The 17,954-nt window shown below is 42.1% G+C and overlaps 1 pseudogene; it reads right to left on the reverse strand.

Annotated features, from left to right (window-relative positions):
• LOC145879456 (uncharacterized) overlaps positions 1-17,954 on the reverse strand; it is a 51,882-nt pseudogene that overhangs the window by 21,244 nt on the left and 12,684 nt on the right.

The raw sequence follows: 17,954 nt of genomic DNA on the forward strand, positions 1-17,954 counted from the left end.
GGATGAACGCAGTGCCCTTGTTTGGGTGTAGGTCCTGATCAGAGCCTGAAGGTACGGAGGTGCCGTTCCCCTCACAGCTCCGTAGGCAAGCACCATGGTCTTGTAGCGGATGCGAGCTTCAACTGGAAGCCAGTGGAGAGAGCGGAGGAGCGGGGTGACGTGAGAGAACTTGGGAAGGTTGAACACCAGACGGGCTGCGGCGTTCTGGATGAGTTGTAGGGGTTTAGTGGCACAGGCAGGGAGCCCAGCCAACAGCGAGTTGCAGTAATCCAGGCGGGAGATGACAAGTGCCTGGATTAGGACCTGCGCCGCTTCCTGTGTGAGGCAGGGTCGTACTCTGCGAATGTTGTAGAGCATGAACCTACAGGATCGGGTCACCGCCTTGATGTTAGTGGAGAACGACAGGGTGTTGTCCAGGGTCACGCCGAGGCTCTTAGCACTCTGGGAGGAGGACACAAGGGAGTTGTCAACCGTGATGGCGAGATCATGGAACGGGCAGTCCTTCCCCGGGAGGAAGAGCAGCTCCGTCTTGCCGAGGTTCAGCTTGAGGTGGTGATCCGTCATCCACACTGATATGTCTGCCAGACATGCAGAGATGCGATTCGCCACCTGGTTGTCAGAAGGGGGAAAGGAGAAGATTAATTGTGTGTCGTCTGCATAGCAATGATAGGAGAGACCATGTGAGGATATGACAGAGCCAAGAGACTTGGTGTATAGCGAGAATAGGAGAGGGCCTAGAACAGAGCCCTGGGGGACACCAGTGGTGAGAGCACGTGGTGCGGAGACAGATTCTCGCCACGCTACCTGGTAGGAGCGACCTGTCAGGTAGGACGCAATCCAAGCGTGGGCCGCGCCGGAGATGCCCAGCTCGGAGAGGGTGGAGAGGAGGATCTGATGGTTCACAGTATCAAAGGCAGCAGATAGGTCTAGAAGGATGAGAGCAGAGGAGGGAGAGTTAGCTTTAGCATTGCGGAGAGCCTCCGTGACACAGAGAAGAGCAGTCTCAGTTGAATGCCCAGTCTTGAAACCTGACTGATTAGGATCAAGAAGGTCATTCTGAGAGAGATAGCAAGAGAGCTGGCCAAGGACGGCACGTTCAAGAGTTTTGGAGAGAAAAGAAAGAAGGGATACTGGTCTGTAGTTGTTGACATCAGAGGGATCGAGTGTAGGTTTTTTCAGAAGGGGTGCAACGCTCGCTCTCTTGAAGACGGAAGGGACGTAGCCAGCGGTCAAGGATGAGTTGATGAGCGAGGTGAGGTAGGGGAGAAGGTCTCCGGAAATGGTCTGGAGAAGAGAGGAGGGGATAGGGTCAAGTGGGCAGGTTGTTGGGCGGCCGGCCGTCACAAGACGCGAGATTTCATCTGGAGAGAGAGGGGAGAAAGAGGTCAAAGCACAGGGTAGGGCAGTGTGAGCAGGACCAGCGGTGTCGTTTGACTTAGCAAACGAGGATCGGATGTCGTCAACCTTCTTTTCAAAATGGTTGACGAAGTCATCCGCAGAGAGGGAGGAGGGGGGGGAGGGGGAGGAGGATTCAGGAGGGAGGAGAAGGTAGCAAAGAGCTTCCTAGGGTTAGAGGCAGATGCTTGGAATTTAGAATGGTAGAAAGTGGCTTTAGCAGCAGAGACAGAAGAGGAAAATGTAGAGAGGAGGGAGTGAAAGGATGCCAGGTCCGCAGGGAGGCGAGTTTTCCTCCATTTCCGCTCGGCTGCCCGGAGCCCTGTTCTGTGAGCTCGCAGTGAGTCGTCGAGCCACAGAGCAGGCGGGGAGGACCGAGCCGGCCTGGAGGATAGGGGACAGAGAAAATCAAAGGATGCAGAGAGGGAGGAGAGGAGGGTTGATGAGGCAGAATCCGGAGATAGGTTGGAGAAGGTTTGAGCAGAGGGAAGAGATGATAGGATGGAAGAGGAGAGAGTAGCGGGAGAGAGAGAGCGAAGGTTGGGACGGCGCAATACCATCCGAGTAGGGGCAGAGTGAGAAGTGTTGGATGAGAGCGAGAGGGAAAAGGATACAAGGTAGTGGTCAGAGACTTGGAGGGGAGTTGCAATGAGATTAGTGGAAGAACAGCATCTAGTAAAGATGAGGTCAAGCGTATTGCCTGCCTTGTGAGTAGGGGGGAAGGTGAGAGGGTGAGGTCAAAAGAGGAGAGGAGTGGAAAGAAGGAGGCAGAGAGGAATGAGTCAAAGGTAGACGTGGGGACCTCTTGAGCATCTGATCCCGTTAGCGGGATCAAAATCCAGCGAAAAATCATATCGCCAATTAGCATTAAAAAATTATCATAATTTTTTACAAAAATAAAAAATATATATATTTTTTTTTTTATAGATACACCTCTCCTGAATCGACCCACGTCGTCCGATTTCAAAAAGGTTTTACAGGAAAAGCAAATCATTAGATTATATTAGATGAGTCCATCGTAAAAAGCAGCTTCATAGCCATTTTCCGACCAACCACTTCCATCACATATAATCAATAAACAGCTAAATGTAGCACTAACCTTTTACAAACTTCATCAGATGGCACCCCTAGGACATCATGTTATACAATGCATGCATTCTTTTGTTCAATAAAGGTCATATTTATATATAAAAACAGCATTTTACATCTCTGTCTGACGTTGACTACCTAATTTCCCCTCAAAAGCGTCCCGGTAAACAATGCTACGTTTCAATAAATTGCTATACTATAACGATTTTTTAAATGTATATTGTCAATCTAACATTTATAGATGAATATCTCTTGAGAACACCCGTCATACCAGATTTTAAATTAACTTTACTGGGTAATCACACTTTGCGATAAAAGGAGATGCGATACTCAGAAAATTAGCTAATATACAGAGCTCGGCGCCATCTTGGAAACAATCGCATGTCACATCTCATCTTGTATAATATTGTCAATAATCGCCTACCTTTAGTTGTCTTCATCAGAAAGCATCCCAGGTCCACAACAGATGTATTTTCGGTCAAAAAGTCCATACTTCACGTTCCATTAGCCTGATGTTGGTAGCGCGTCCTATGGCTCTCTCCAAGCGCAGGGCTGAAGTTCCGGATAAAATGCAATGCTCCCGCATGTAGGTTCGTTCAAACATGTCAAACGTTGTATAACATAAATCTTCAGGGCCTGTAACACCAAGAGAGCCAATAAGATTCGAGGGGGATGATGTCATGGCCTTTAAAACCGTATCCAAAGGTGGGGGCAGACATGGCCGCCGGCGTCATAATGGTGATGGCCCATCCCCTGTGACCAATTTCAAACTCGTGTCATTCACTGAGTTTTGACTCTATAAGGCTCAAACCACTGTGAAAGGACTGGCGACATCTAGTGGAAGCAATAGGAAGTGCTCACTGAACCATTGTTAACGGTGTGATTAATAAGGAAAGATGAGAAGTCGAGTCCACAATTCAGAATTCCACTTCCTGTTTCAATCGGTCTCGGGGTTTTGACTGCCATTTGAGTTCTGTTATACTCACAGACACCATTCAAACAGTTTTAGAAACTTTAGAGTGTTTTCTATCCATATATAATAAGTATATGCATGCCCTAGCTTCTGAGTTTGATTAGTAGGCCGTTGAAAATGGGAACGATTTTTTTCAAAATGCGCTGTGGCGCCCCCTATCCTACGGTATCCTCAAGAGGTTAAAATGTGTGGCTAGATTCTCTCTCTGTGCTTTGGCCTCAACAATAAGTACCTCGGTCTTGTCTTGATTTAGCTGGATGAAGTTGTGAGCCATCCAAGTATTTAAATCACTAGTACAGTCTAATAATTTATCTGTGGAGCTAAGATCCTCTGGTGACACAGAAATACAACATTGAGTATTGTCTGCGTAGCAATGATAATCAGTGCTGTTGTGGTGGAAAAATTGCATTTAGACATAATATGCTGTTTTTACTTAGAGTATTGTCCATTGCTTTAAGTGACCGACCGCCTTGATTCAGTCTTATGTAATAAAATTTGAAATTGTGTGTTTTACATTGAATAAAATGCGGAGACACAGAGCTACAAAACGGTATATCATACCCTGCGTTTGAAGAACAACTTCTGCTTTGAAGTTAATCAACTTGTAACCTAAATTTTGACAAAATGGCCTTAGAATGTTTTGGTACCTACTAGAGAGCTCTTCTTTGTCTTTATCCATTCAGCACCGTTCACACCCTCTTAAGCTTTAGCCCCAACCATCTCTTTAAGGGTTGATCGCAGCGTTCTGTCCTAGTCAAGCACCCAAGCTAACTCACTAGCATTGGCTAGCTTACTAGCTACTTCCAGCCACAAATGAGCTGGTTAGGCTATTTTTATGTTATCCAGGGCGTTGGTGACTATAACTGTGCTTCTGACAACAATTTACACATTTTTGCCAACGTTTACTGACACTGGCCATATTCCATGGGTGTTGAGCGTCGTGAATTAGTCAGTTATTCTGCACTCTGGGACTGCTCTGAAATCAGAGTAGATAGCCACAGCGAGTTTACCAGCTACTTCTATCAACAGTTGTCACAGTGATATCCTATTGAAATGGTTACTTGCATAGTGGAGTCTTTTGTTAACCATAATCTCAACTCATGATGTTACTACCCTGCATGCATATGCAGGTAGCTAACCAACCAGGTTCAATGTTAGCTAGTTAACATTAGGCTATTAATAGCAAAGCAAATGGCTCTGACATACGAATAATACGATCATACACTTAACGTTAGCTAGCAAGCCAGAAAGTGGAGAGCAACACTTATGCAGATAAACTATGCAATATATTGTTTAAGCCGTGTTAGACAGGATTACCTACACATACTGACCAGCTCAAATAGACAGAAGCGTGCTATATGCCAGACCAATCCGAACTCATCTCTTGGCATGTCCAGCCCACTCATTATCTCAGTCAATAATGTTTCTGTGGCTAAACCAACTAGGCTTGTAATTTAACAATTGTATTCATATTTACAGATGGGATACACATTTGTTATTAAGGCACATGAAAGTTCACATGTTTCAGAAGGCATTTCTGCCAAAAACCGCATTTCGATTTAAAAAAAACGTTACGCTCAAATGGCTCTCCTGTGACCCGTGACATACGCCTAGTTTCCTGAAACGAGTCACATGTGGTAGTGTTTTTTTGCTGATGGAGGCTTGTCTTGTGTGAGAGCCGGGTGCGATCGCAGTATTTGACATCCCATTTGTACTATCTGCAGGAACTAATCTGTGTGGAAACTTGCAGGAAGGAACAGAGGAATAGTTTGAGCTGTGTGGAAACTTGCTGGAAGGAACAGAATAGTGTGAGCTGTGGTAAAGTCAGCTGTATTAATATGCACAGACAAGCTAAATGCGTTTTATACACTATGTTCCCCACATCTGCTAACTGCCACATAGATAAAGAGGTTGGACTTTTCTATAAAAGCTGAGACCCAACTCTGTTCATTGGACTCTTAACTCTGCAATGTTGAGTGGATTGTTAACTGCTCCAGGTTTGCAGAATCGACAGTCTCTCTTCCTTTTGGTTAGAATTTCCACCACAATTCTTAGCAATGAGGATGGGATGGCTAACTTCGCTTGCTGATCCTTCCTAGGGAACCCAAGGTTAACAGAGGCCACATTAGGCGTGGCATAGTGAACCCACACTCCAATCAAAGGAGAAGGGACACGCCTCGGACCCGGCAGGGAGCATCAGTGGACGGATACACCATCCCGAACGGACAAAATAAATTAAGGGTGAGACTGATTTATCAAACATCATAGAAAATCCTGCTCTGGGAACAGGTTGTGCACATTAGGTCTTTGTTGGAGTGAAGACACCCATAGTTAGAAACTATGTTGGAGCAGAGTTATTTCTGTTAGGGTATGTCCTTGAATCTTTAATCAGGAACTCTGTTGACATACCCACATCTAATTGCCTGTAGCTCAGGACTTGAAGTAAGGCCATGCATATTCTTGATGCCATTTGAAAGGAAACACTGCCGCTGCCACTGCCGCTGAAAAACATCCCCACAGCATGATGCTGCCACCACCATGCTTCACCATAGGGATGGTGGCAGGTTTCCTCCAGACGTGATGCTTGGCATTCAGGCCAAAGAGTTCAATCTTGGTTTCATCAGACCAGAGAATCTTGTTGTTTAGGTGCTTTTGGCAAACTCCAAGAAAGCTGTCGTGCCTTTTACTGAGGAGTGGCTTCCATCTGGCCACTACCATAAACGCCTGATTGGTGGAGTGCTGCAGAGATGGTTGTCCTTCTGGAAGGCTCTCCCATCTCCACAGAGGAACTCTGGAGCTCTGTCAGAGTGACTCGTGGGTTCTTGGTCACCTCCCTAACCAAGGCCCTTCTCCCCTGATTGCTCAGTTTGGCTGGATGGCCAGCTCTTGGAAGAGTCTTGGTGGTTCCAAACTTCATCAATTTAAGAATAATGGAGGCCACTGTGTTCTTGGGGACCTTCAACATTGCAGACATTTTTTGGTTCCCTTCCCAGATCTGTACCTCGACACAATCCTGTCTCGGAGCTCTACAGACAATTTGTTCGACATCATGCCTGGTCAACTGTGGGACCTTATATAGCCAGGTGTGTGCCTTTCCAAATCATATCCAATCAATTGAATTTACCATAGGTGGACTCCATTCAAGTTGTAGAAACATCTCAAGGATAATCAATGGAAACAGGATGTACCTGAGCTAAATTTAGCGGCTCATAGCAAATGTTCTGAAAACGTATGTAAATAAGGTGTTGCTGTTTTTTTATTTTTAATACATTAACTGTTTTTGCTTTGTCATTATGGGGTATTGTGTGTAGTTTGATGAGGGGTCTGAATACTTTCCGAATGCACTGCATATGTTACCAATTCATAGCATTATCAAAAAGCACAGTGTCGTGGAAATTCTAACCAAAAGGAAGAGAGACTGTAGATTCTTCAAACTCAGTTTATTATAAGATTTGCAGTTAACCAGTTAACCAGCAGTTATATTTTCAGTGATATTGTAAACAAACAAGCCCTCATAAATAAAAGACTTGGCCAAAGCTTATTATATGGTAGACCATTCCATTCTTGTGGGCCTGCTAAGGAGTATTGGGGTCTTTGGCCTGGTTTGCTAACTACCTCTCTCAAAGAGTGCAGTGTATAATGTCAGAACATCTGCTTTCTCAGCCACTGCCTGTCACCAAGTGTGTAACCTAAGGCTCAATCCTTGGCCCCATGCTCTTCTCAATTTACATCAACAACATAGCTCAAGCAGTAGAAAGCTATCTCACTCATTCATATGCAGATGATACAGTCTTATACTCAGCTGGCACCTCCCCAGATTTTGTGTTAACCGCTCTTCAACAAAGATTTCTTAGTGTCGAACAAGCTTCCTCTGCCCTTAACCTTGTTCTGAACACCTCCAAAACAAAGGTCATATGGTTTAGAGAAAAGAATGCCCCTCTCCCCAAAGGTGTGATTACTACCGCTGAGGGTTTAGAGCTTGAGGTAGTCACCTCATACAAGTACTTGGGAGTATGGCTCGATGGTACACTGTCCTTCTCTCATCACATATCAAAGCTGCAGGCTAAAGTTAAATCTAGACTTGGTTTCCTCTATTGTAATCTCTCCTCTTCCACCCCAGCTGCTAAACTAACCCTGATTCAGATGACCATCCTACCCATGCTAGATTACAGAGACATAATTTATAGATTGGCAGGTAAGGGTGCTCTCGAGTGGCTAGATGATTCTTTACCATTCGGCCATCAGATTTGCCACCAATGCTTCTGATTGGACACATCACTGCACTCTATACTCCTCCATAAACTATGTATACCTGTCACAAGACCCACTGGTTGATGCTTATTTATAAATCCCTCTTAGGCCTCACTTCCCCCTATCTGAAATATCTACTGCAGCCCTCATTCTCCAGTCACATTCCGCTAAAGGTTCCCAAAGCACACATTCCTGGGCCCCTCGTCTTTTCAGTTCGCTGCAGCTAGTGACTGGAACGAGCTGCAACAATCACTCAAACCGGACAGTTTCATCTCAATCTCTTCATTCAAAGACTCCATCATGGACACTTTTACTGAAAGTTGTGGCTGGTTTGCGTGATGTATTGTAGTCTCTACCTTCTTGCCCTTTGTACTTTTGTCTGTGCCCAATAATGTCTGTACCCTGTGTTGCTGCAATGTTGTGTTGCTACCATGCTGTGTTGTCATGTTTTGCTGCCATGCTATGTTGTTGTCTTAGGTCTCTCTTTATGTAGTGTTGTCTCTCTTGTCGTGATGTGTGCATTGTCCTATACAGTGAGGGAAAAAAGTATTTGATCCCCTGCTGATTTTGTACGTTTGCCCACGGACAAAGAAATGATCAGTTTATAATTTTAATGGTAGTTTTATTTGAACAGTGAGAGACAGAATAACAACAAAAGGATCCAGAAAAACGCATGTCAACAATGTTATAAATTGATTTGCATTTTAATGAGGGAAATAGGTATTTGACCCCCTCTGCAAAACATGACTTAGTACTTGGTGGCAAAACCCTTCTTGGCAATCACAGAGGTCAGATGTTTCTTGTAGTTGGCCACCAGGTTTGCACACATCTCAGGAGGGATTTTGTCCCACTCCTCCTTGCAGATCTTCTCCAAGTCATTAACCTCTCTAGGCTAGGCGGGACGAATTCGTCCCACCTACGTAACAGCCACTGCTATCCTGTGGCGCGATTTTCAAAACCTTAAAAATCCTATTACTTCAATTTCTCAAACATATGACTATTTTACAGCCATTTAAAGACAAGACTCTCGTTAATCTAACCACACTGTCCGATTTCAAAAAGGCTTTACAACGAAAGCAAAACATTAGATTATGTCAGCAGAGTACCAAGCCAGAAATAATCAGACACCCATTTTTCAAGCCAGCATATAATGTCACCAAAACCCAGAAGACAGCTAAATGCAGCACTCACCTTTGATGATCTTCATCAGATGACAACCCTAGGACATTATGTTATACAATACATGCATGTTTTGTTCAATCAAGTTCATATTTATATCAAAAACCAGCTTTTTACATTAGCATGTGACGTTCAGAACTAGCATACCCCCCGCAAACTTCCGGGGAATTCGCTAACATTTTACTAAATTACTCACGATAAACGTTCACAAAAAGCATAACAATTATTTTAAGAATTATAGATACAGACCTCCTCTATGCACTCGATATGTCCGATTTTAAAATAGCTTTTTGGTGAAAGCACATTTTGCAATATTCTAAGTACATAGCCCAGGCATCACGGGCTCGCTATTTAGGCACCCGGCAAGTTTAGCACTCACCATAATCATATTTACTATTATAAAAGTGTCATTACCTTTTGTTGTCTTCGTCAGAATACACACCCAGGACTGCTACTTCAATAACAAATGTTGGTTTGGTCCAAAATAATCCATCGTTATATCAGAATAGCGCCATTTTGTTCGTGCGTTCCAGACACTATCCGAAATGGTAAAGAAGGGTCGCGCGCATGGCGCAATTCGTGACAAAAAAATTCTAAATATTCCATTACCGTACTTCGAAGCATGTCAACCGCTGTTTAAAATCAATTTTTACGCCATTTTTCTCATAGAAAAGCGATAATATTCCGACAGGGAATCTCTTTTTCGGCAAACAGAGGAAAAAAATCACAAAGGCGGGGGCGGTCGGGTCACGCGCCTAAGCCCAGAGTCCCTTGATCGGCCACTTGAGAAAGGCGATAATGTGTTTCAGCCTGGGGCTGGGATGACGACATTCAGGTTTTTCCCGGGCTCTGAGCGCCTATGGACGACGTAGGAAGTGTCACGTTAGAGCAGAGATCCTTAGTAAAAGATAGAGATGGAAAAGAAGTTCAAGAAATGGTCAGACAGGCCACTTCCTGTAAAGGAATCTCTCAGGTTTTGACCTGCCATTTGAGTTCTGTTATACTCACAGACACCATTCAAACAGTTTTAGAAACTTTAGGGTGTTTTCTATCCATATGTAATAAGTATATGCATATTCTAGTTACTGGGTAGGAGTGGTAACCAGATTAAATCGGGTATGTTTTTTATCCAGCCGTGTCAATACTGCCCCCTAGCGCTAACAGGTTAAAATCAATTTTTATGCCATTTTTCTCGTAGAAAAGCGATAATATTCCGACCGGGAATCTCCTTTTCGGCAAACAGAGGAAAAAATCACAAAGACGGGGGCGGTCAGGTCACGCGCCTAAGCCCAGAGTCCCTTGATCGGCCACTTGAGAAAGGCGATAATGTGTTTCAGCCTGGGGCTGGGATGACGACATTCAGGTTTTTCCCGGGCTCTGAGCGCCTATGGACGACGTAGGAAGTGTCACGTTAGAGCAGAGATCCTTAGTAAAAGATAGAGATGGCAAAGAAGTTCCAGAAATGGTCAGACATGCCACTTCCTGTAAAAGAATCTCTCAGGTTTTGACCTGCCATTTGAGTTCTGTTATACTCACAGACACCATTCAAACAGTTTTAGAAACTTTAGGGTGTTTTCTATCCATATGTAATAAGTATATGCATATTCTAGTTACTGGGTAGGAGTGGTAACCAGATTAAATCGGGTACGTTTTTTATCCAGCCGTGTCAATACTGCCCCCTAGCCCTAACAGGTTAACTTGGGAGAATCGTTTCGGGTAGACTTCCACAAGCTTCCCACAAGTTGTGTGAATTTTGACCCATTCCTCCTGACAGAGCTGGTGTAACCGAGTCAGTTTCGTAGGCCTCCTTGCTCGCACACACTTTTTCAGTTCTGCCCACACATTTTCTATAGGATTGAGGTCAGAGCTTTGTGATGGCCACTCCAATACCTTGACTTTGTTGTCCTTAACCCATTTCGCCACAACTTTGAAAGTATGCTTTGGGTCATTGTCCATTTGGAAGACACATTTGCGACCAATATTTAACTTCCTGACTGATGTCTTCAGATGTTGCTTCAATATATCCACATAATTTTCCTCCCTCATGATGTTATCTATTTTGTGAAGTGCACTAGACCCTCCTGCAGCAAAGCACCCCCACAACATGATGCTGCCAGCCCCGTGATTCCTGATTGGGTTGGTGTTCTTCCGCTTGCAAGCTTCCCCCTTTTTCCTCCAAACATAACAATGGTCATAATGGCCAAAAGGTTCTATATTTGTTTCATCAGACCAGAAGACATTTCTCCAAAAAGGACAATCTTTGTCCCCATGTGCAGTTGCAAACCGTAGTCTGGCTTTTTATGGCAGTTTTGGAGCAGTGGCTTCTTCCTTGCTGAGCGACCTTTCAGGTTATGTCGATATAGGACTCGTTTCACAGTGGATATAGATACTTTTGTACCTGTTTCCTCCAGCATCTTCACAAGGTCCTTTGCTGTTGTTCTGGGATTGATTTGCACTTTTCGCACCAAAGTACGTTCATCTCTAGGAGACAGAACGCATCTCCTTCCTGAGCGGTATGTCGGCTGCATTGTCCTGAGGTGTTTATACTTGCGTACTATTGTTTGTACAGATGAACATGGTACCTTCAGGCATTTGGAAATTGCTCCCAAGGATGAACCAGACTTGTGGTCTACAATTCTTTTCTGAGGTCTTGGCTGATTTATTTTGATTTTCGCATGATGTCAAGCAACGAGGCACTGATTTTGAAGTAAGCCTTGAAATACATCCACAGGTACACCTCCAATTGCCTCAAATTATGTCAATTAGCCTATCAGAATTTTCTAAAGCCATGACATCATTTTCTGGATTTTTTCAAGCTATTTAAAGGCACAGTAAACTTCTGACCCGCTGGAATTGTAATACAGTGAATTATAAGTGAAATAGTCTGTCTGTAAACATTTTTGGAAAAATGACTTGTGTCATGCACAAAGAAGATATCCTAACCGACTTGCAAAAACTATAGTTTGTTTATAATACATTTGTGGAGTGGTTGAAAAATGAGTTTTAATGACTCCAACCTAAGTGTATGTAAACTTCTGACTTCAACTATACATGTACCGTATCTTACAGGCCCTATATGTTCCTGTTAGGGCTGGCACAATAATCGTGTAACCATAAATTATGGACAATAAACGTGAACTAAGTAAAATAATCGTCATAAAGCATTCATTTTCGGACGGAGGGGGAATTCAAATTTATTTTGAAGTAGATGTACTGTAGTTTACCAAAGTTGGTCATTAGAAAGGCATGGTCAGGAGGAGAAGCTTTGTTTCCAAAAGTTCCAAGTGGACAAAACCTTTAGTTTTTGAGATAGATGTGTCACCAAGGCTGTGTTGTATTCATTAGGTGTGTCGTACAAATTCCTTGAACATTTCAAGCAATCTTTTTAAAATATGTTTGTTACAATTGTTTCTCAAAGTTCCATAATCGTTACAGCTCTAGTTTCTGTATACATACATAAAAGCTATATGAATGTACCGTTAAGTGGAATGCTGGACAGAACCATGGTGTTTTCCCTGAGGGAAAAGCTACATTTCTACTGCAGTAGGGGGCAATAAGCTACAGTGCCTTCAGAAAATATTCACACCCCTTCACTTTTTCCACATTTTGTGGGATTAAAATTGATCTAATAGTATTTTTTTCATGGTCATGGTCAGATTTTCCAGAAAGGAGGGCGGGGGAGGGCCTTGTATGCATTGCGGAAGTTAGAGTAACAGTGGTCGAGTGTGTTACTCACTCGTGTATTGCAATCGATCTGCTGATAGAATTTAGGTAGCCTAGTTCTCAGATTATCTTTGTTAAAATCCCCAGCTACAATAAATGCAGCCTCAGGATATATGGTTTCCAGTTTGCATAACGTCCAGTGAAGTTCCTTGATGGCTGTCTTGGTATCCGCTTGTGGATATGAGAACCAGAAATACTGTATGTAGGAGTTTGACTGATGGCCATTGCAGGGCTGACAGATGTTGTCTGCTTCCTCATTGATTACTCCCTCAGTGGTTCCTGTGACAGTCATAGCTGTGGTGTAGATTGGTTCTGGGTCGACAGATCCATGCCTCAAAAAGTGTTTCCCATCTCAACATGATTTCTCCAGACGTTCAGGGCTCCACGCTGACCTTTTTTACAAGGAGCACTTGTGCGCCAAAGTTGAAAAATGTAGGTGTGCACAGAGAAATGTAGGAGCACAATGCCAAATATTTGATGGAATAAAGCTAGAATCTTGAATTATTTTGGTACTAAATACAAATTCCAAGTCGCAAAACAAAATATTTAGGCACATATGCAAGTAAAATGGTTGTACTATAGAGCCCTGCAGACACTGTAGATAGAAGCAGGAGAGAAGAAAATAGGGTGGATCTGTCAAGTGCACCATTCTTTTAATCAGAGACAGGTAGCAGCAGGCCTCACTGCAATGCACATTTTAGTGATGATTTTCAATTAAATTAATGAAGATCTGGGAGAGTAAGGTAAATAAACCCTTCAAAAAGCAAGTGCACCGAATCTCACTGATCACAAGATCTACAGTAGAAAGGATATCGGGCTTCAGTCCAATTTAGGCACTTCACAACCATCCCCTCCCACCAAGGATGAAATAATGACTTTGAATAACAAGGACGAATCGGACAAAGCATGCCATGTCTATTATAGGCTATATAGCCCTGTCAGACAGGGTTGGATTTTCTCTTTGCCCAGCTGCATTACACATGCATCCGTTTGTCAAAACAACCTGAATATGTTCCGCCAAGCGGCCCCACCATAGACAGCCACCAGTGAGTGACCTTGTATGTTGTGGAGCATCATAGGAGCATTAGGAGCAGTAATGACTTGTGACACAGAGCTCCTGGAGGCCTCACCCCTGGTAATAGGCTAGTCTCAGGGGACCGACTCTTCTCCTCTCCCTCCCTCCTCTCCTTGCCATCCCTCAGTGAAACCGCCTCCATCTCCTCCACACAGAAGATTAACGCACCAATAAACCGCCGGTGCCGTGGCAGATTAACAGCAAGATTAAGGAGAAAATAAAAACATACAAGGCACGGAAGCAGGGGAGGGGATTTCCCCCTCCTCTCCTTTCCTCGGTCCCCAAGATTTCCCCTAAGGGAGATGGAATGAATAGTTGATATGTATGACCATGACGGGAAGGCTTTCATACAACATTTTAAATGACTGTATATATATATATATATATATATATATATATATATATATATATATATACACTGTATATATAAAGAATAGTCCCACACAAAATTAGTGCACTAGGCCTTTATTCCTCCTTTATGAGCGCACAAATACACCTAGTAGTTTGAATGGAAACTCATACTCAATCCATCTTGATGATTAAAACTTTAATAGACACTGTATTGGTTGAGATCACTCTAGTCATGCCTCGCTACTGCCCCATCCCTCCAACTCCCCGCCTCCATTGAAATGGAGGCAGTGTTATTGTTCAGGGAGATAAAGACTTTGCTCTGAATGCTCTCTGGATTTAATTTAACCTGTTGGGGCTACAGGTTAGCAATGAACCCCGAGTCGGGATTGCTAACAAGGCTGGAAATTCAAAACATCAAAAATCTAATAATTTCAATTTCTCAAACAATCAACTATTTTACACAATTTAAATGATAAACATCTCATTAATCTAACCACATTGTTCGATTTTCAAAGAGGCTTTACGGCAAAAGCATAAAGTTAGATTATGTTAGGACAGTACATAGCCACAAAAGTACAAACATCCATTTTCAATTCAAGGTCAGGCGTCACCAAAAGCAGAAACCAGCTAGAATTATGCACTAACTTTTGTCAATCTCCATCAGATGACACTCCTAACAGCATTTTACAGTAGCGTGAAATTCAGATTTTTTTCTTCTCTGAAATGCTTCCGGTGAACATAACAAAATTACTATTCGAAAACATTGGTAAATTATAATATTGTCATTCAAAGAATAATATATTATCATCTCGTAATTGCTAACGAATGGCCAGATCTCAAAATAACTTTACTGGGAAATCACATTTTGCAATAAACGGGGTGCTATGCTAAGAACAACAGGCTATGCTATACAGTTAGCATCATCTAAAATCGATAATAACATTGTAAATATCCCCTTACCTTTGATTATCTCCATCAGAAGGCAGGCATCCCAGGTCCGGAAGGCATCCCAGGTCCGGAACAAATGTGGTTTCTTTTGACAAAGTTCATAATTTATGTCCAAATAACACCAAGTACTTAGCGTTCATTATGCTCCCACAAAACGTGGTGGGGGGAGTGTAAAATCACGCCGAAAAGCTAAAAAAACCTAGTAAATAATCTATTTATGTTCGTTCAAACATGTCAAATGTTGTTTAGCATTAATCTTTTGGTCCATTTTTAACGTTAAACATCAGTAATATTTTCACACAACCTATCCTATGTCTAGATAAACAATGATGACAAACTCACGTTTCTCAGATTTATGCGCAGGCGCAAAAAAATGAAGTGATGACATGTCAACTTCCTTGGATTCTAATTTGCTCTCTGTTTATCATAGACGCTTCAAACAACTTTATAAAGATCGTTGACATCTAGTGGAAGCCGTAGGTGTTGCGAAATGAATCCTTTCTCACTATGGTATCTATAAAACAATGACACTAAATAGTACAGTCACAAAATTCACATTTTTTTTGATCTATTTTTCACAGGTTTTTGCCTGCAATATGAGTTTTGTTATACTTACAGACACCATTCAAACTGTTTTAGAAAATCCAGAGTGTTTTATTTTGGCACTTCCTATTGCTTCCACTAGATGTCACCAGCCTTTACAAAGTGTTTTGAGTCTTCTGGAGGGAGATCTGACCGAACAAGAGCCATGGAACGATGATGTCCCATTAGACACCTGGCGCGCGAGTTCATGTTGGGTACCCTCGTTCCAATACGTTATAAAAGAGTATGCATTCGTCCACCTTGAATATTATTCATGTTCTGGTTAAAAAAGGCCCTAATGATTTATGCTATACAACGTTTGACATGTTTGAACGAACGTAAAGATATTTTTTCCCCTCGTTCATGACGAGAAGTCCGGCTGGCTTAGATCATGTGCTAACAAGACGGAGATTTTTGGACATAAATGATGAGCTTTTTTGAACAAAACTACATTCGTTATGGACCTGTGATAACTGGAAGTGACATCTGATGAAGAGAATCAAAGGTAATGGATTATTTACATAGTATTTTCGATTTTAGATCTCCCCAACATGACGTCTAGTCTGTATCGCAACGCGTATTTTTCTGGGCGCAGTGCTCAGATTATTGCAAAGTGTGATTTCCCAGTAAGGTTATTTTTAAATCTGGCAAGTTGATTGCGTTCAAGAGATGTAAATCTATAATTCTTTAAATGACAATATAATATTTTACCAATGTTTTCTAATTTTAATTATTTAATTTGTGACGCTGACTTGACTGCCGGTTATTGGAGGGAAACGATTTCCTCAACATCAATGCCATAGTAAAACGCTGTTTTTGGATATAAATATGAACTTGATAGAACTAAAAATGCATGCATTGTCTAACATAATGTCCTAGGAGTGTCATCTGATGGAGATTGTAAAAGGTTAGTGCATCATTTTAGCTGGTTTTATGGTTTTGGTGACCCTGTCTTTGACTTGACAAAACATTACACACAACTCTTGTAAATGTACTGTCCTAACATACTCTAAATTTATGCTTTCGCCGTAAAACCTTTTTGAAATCGTAAAACGTGGTTAGATTAAGGAGATGTTTATCTTTCAAAGGGTGTAAAATAGTTGTATGTTTGAAAAATTTGAATTTTGACATTTATTTGGATTCAAATTTGCCGCTCTTGAAATGCACCTGCTGTTGATGGAGTGCACCACGGGTGGCACGCTAGCGTCCCACCTAGCCCATAGAGGTTAATGTACTATTGTAGCCCAAAACGGCTGATTCTTTATGGAATATCTACATAAGCGTACAGAGGCCCATTATCAGCAACCATCACTCCTGTGTTCCAATGGCACATTGTGTTAGTTAATCCAAGTTAATAATTTTAAAAGGCTAATTCATCATTAGAAACCAGTTTTGCAATTATGTTGGCACATCTGAAAACTGTTGCTCTGATTAACTTCTCTGGGATATGCTAGCGTCCCACCTCGACAACAGCCAGTGATATTGTAGGGTGCCAAATTCAAACAGAAATCTCATAATTAAAATTCCTCAAACATACAAGTATTATACATCATTTTAGAGATAAAGTTGTTGTTAACCTCTATGGGACCCCTTCCCGTTCTCATCCCGGTAACGGGATTGCTTGACAAGATAGCATGGCGCGAAATTCAAAACAGCAAAAATCTAATAATTTCAATTTCTCAAACAATCAACTATTTTACACCATTTGAAAGATAAACATCCCCTTAATCCAACCACATTGTCCGATTTCAGAGGCTTCACGGCAAAAGCATAAAGTTAGATTATGTTAGGACAGTACATAGACAAAAAAATTACACACAGCCATTTTCAATGCAAGGACAGGTGTCACCAAAAGCAGAAAACCTGCTAAAATTATGCACTAACCTTTGACAATCTTCATCAGATGACACTCCTAGGACATTATGTTAGACAATACATGCATGTTTTGTTCTATCAAGTTCATATTTATATTCAAAAACAGCATTTTACATTGGCGCGTGACTTTCAGAAAATGTATTTCCCCCAAAACCACCGATGAATCAGCACTACAATTTACAAAAATACTCGTCATAAACGTTGATAAAATATTAAACTGTTATTCAAAGAATTATAGATTAACATCTCCTGAATGCAACCGCATTGACAGATTTCAAAATAACTTTACTGGGAAAGCACACTTTGCAATAATCTGAGTACTGTGCTCAGAAAAATACACTACGCAATACAGATTGCCGCCATTTTGGAGTCATCTAAATGCATAAATAGCATTAGAAATATTCACTTACCTTTAATAATCTTCATCAGAAGGCACTTCCAGCAATCCCAGGTCCACAACAAATGTTGTTTTGTTCGATAAAGTTCATAATTTATGTCCAAATAACTCCATGT

This window comes from Salmo salar, chromosome 05 (genome assembly GCF_965601325.2).
Source record: "Salmo salar chromosome 05, fSalSal1, whole genome shotgun sequence".
NCBI lineage: Eukaryota > Metazoa > Chordata > Actinopteri > Salmoniformes > Salmonidae > Salmo > Salmo salar.